Source organism: Seriola aureovittata, chromosome 24 (assembly GCF_021018895.1).
Source record: "Seriola aureovittata isolate HTS-2021-v1 ecotype China chromosome 24, ASM2101889v1, whole genome shotgun sequence".
Taxonomy (NCBI): Eukaryota; Metazoa; Chordata; class Actinopteri; order Carangiformes; family Carangidae; genus Seriola; species Seriola aureovittata.
Window position 1 is genome coordinate 7,408,740 of NC_079387.1, and position 2,688 is coordinate 7,411,427.

At 44.5% G+C, this 2,688-nt stretch overlaps 1 long non-coding RNA gene across 1 annotated transcript; it reads right to left on the reverse strand.

The window, feature by feature from the left end:
* Positions 1–1,654: 1,654 nt before the first annotated feature.
* Positions 1,655–2,435, reverse strand: LOC130165541 (uncharacterized). The gene is made up of 2 exons (XR_008826823.1): positions 2,196–2,435; positions 1,655–1,899 (listed from the first exon to the last, which is right to left on the reverse strand). It is a non-coding gene; the product is annotated as an uncharacterized LOC130165541 (long non-coding RNA).
* Between the last annotated feature and the right edge of the window lie 253 nt (positions 2,436–2,688).

Sequence of the window (2,688 nt, forward strand, 5' to 3'; positions counted from 1 at the left end):
TCACCTGACCACTTGAGCACTTTGGGGATGTGCACTCACCCCCCTGCCCTTTGCCTCAAACTTATACTTTGATACAGGTACAGATATAACTGAATATTGAACGGAAAAAGCTCTAATAAAACATTCACAAATATCAAAGTTCGCGTTCATGGCAAAAAGTATGAATGCATGTATTAAATACATGACTTACACAGTCGTATCCATAAGCGTGGCATCCAAATAATACTGTACAGGGCCTACAGTATTCAAGTTAGTTACTAAGCCTAATGAGTCATAAAACAAAACAGCAGGCATTCTACACAGGCTACAATTCACCGGTGACTGAATAACCAATAAATGGCGGGCTTGCTTCTTGCAACTGTGTCTGTGCAGACAGTAAACACGGACACTTCGGTGCCCAAACAAACAAGATAAATGCATAATAAGACATCCAAACCATCAGCAAAAACACAGCAAAACACACATAGAGCAGCATAGCCAATAGCATAGCCATGAGGAAACACACCAGCTAGCAAAATGACAGCTAAAGACAGAAAAAGAGACAGATAAACGGATAGAAATTAGGTTTATCTGACTCACGGTTCTGAAGACGACTCTCCTTTTTCTTTCCTGAAGATGAAGTATCCATGTATCCAGAAGAATGCATGTCCATGTCAAAAAACGTCCCTCTGCACCTCCTGTGACGGTCAACTTGCTTGCAGTACTCTTTCACAGCTAGCTAACTTCAAAGGGCACGTTAGCCGCCATCTGTAGCAACACTGGAAAACTAGCCAACTCCGCCGGCTTGTTCATTTCAAAAGTTCACTTTCCGTTGTTTGTTGAGTCCAAAGTTTGATGAGCTTCACAATTCACGTCATCGTTTCATTCAGTCATTAAGTTTCATATGGAGTATCCACTTCTGGTTGCTTTTTTCTCCCGGTTAACTCCATGGGCTCATGTGTAAAAGACTGCCAGCTTTGATGTTGGAATATGGCGTACTCACAAAAGTACATACGCACAGAAATTCCTGTATGTATAAATCCGCGTGTAGGCCTGCTCCTGCGCACCTTTCCTTTACACATCCGAATTAACCTGCAATTGAGGGCAGCTGCACGTGCCACTTGGTCCGCCTTGCCTCCTCACATACGTTCACCTATTGTCCGAATAACTATGGCGAATCGAGCATGAAAGGGGGAAAAAAATAGAGTTTCACAGAATGTGAAACCTAAGTATTCGTTGCCGAGGTGGAGGCCGGAAAAAAATATTGTATTTGGTTTCCTCGGGAATAAGTAACTGGCGCAAAATGACTGAGTGGCAGAGTGTAAGAAATGCAGTAAACGCAGCAGGCTCGGAGTTACGTACAATAGCTGATATAAAGAGAAAAAATGGTCTGACATCAATGTCGATGTAAAAAGAATGGTAGCTGCGCATCGACGCAGCGTTACAGCCACAGGTGGAAGCCCTGGAAAGCCGGAGCTGACGCCGCATGAACGAGTAGCTGCAGTCATTGGAGGGACCATACTTTCTGGCATCCTGCCAGCACATGAGGGTGACTCAGATATGTGTGGTAATCCTGAAGTACATACATTCACGGACCACTTACAACAAACCATACATCTGTTAGTCACATGTTAAATTCAACTTTACGCACAATAAGCAGACTAGACACACTGAGTTACATAAAGTAGTGTCATTTATTGTCTCAGATAATGTGGAAACTGGGGAGTGAAGCGTCAGGGACACATCGCCATCCGCCAACATGGGCTAGGCAGAGTCAGGAAGAGGAGAAGAGGACCATGGATCTGAGGCCAGCATCTCCACAGCAGCTGACCGTGCGCACCCGAGGCACACGGATCTGAGGCGTCCCGGGCCTCGGCTGCTGAGGGACACCAGTCTGGCCTAGTCCTCGCTAATGCTGTGCTGGAATCACAGAGAGAGTGTCAATACAATGAAGAATATATGCAATGAATTAAAAAGAATGAATGACCTCATAAGCCAGTCATCGTCTTGGGCCAACAAGTCAGTGTGATCCCTAAACACACTCTCCCTCCGGGCTCTGCCATTTGCAATGTCTTCCAGCAGTGCCAAAGAAGCCATTGTTCAGCAATTACGCACCATCGATTTTACGCAGCCTTTTATGGGCCACATCTAATTGTTTACACCTTGTCGACTTCATAACTCATCACACGTGACTTATTCCGAATTAATATGCTCACCCGAGTTTTCTTCCCAGGGGAGGTGGTCATGTGCGTCATGGATGTCTGTGTGCCAAGGCAACTGTGCAGTCCCTGATGTGTGTTAACAATTCCATGTCACATAAACAGAGAATACTAACTGAAACTAGTTTTCATGTGTTTTTGTTGCACCTTTCACTATCCACATAAATGCTCAAACTAGTTAATAAATATGTTTTTTTTAATCCCACCTCATTAACATAGTTTCAGTACTTTGTAGTTTGGCACTGTTGATTTTGACTGTATTGCACAGTTTATACTTGAGGCCCCTGGCCCCCCTGTAGAACAGCAGTAGACATTTCACACAGCCGCCTTTTGGCTCATTAATGAGGGAGAAGCACAGGTTGGTAGCAATGGCTCTGTTCCATTTAGGTATGCCAGTAAGCTATCCCTGTTAGTTAGCATAACCGAGACCAAACCCAGGAACTAGCCCACCTAAAGGGAATGCACATCTGTGTTTTTCTGTTATGACACA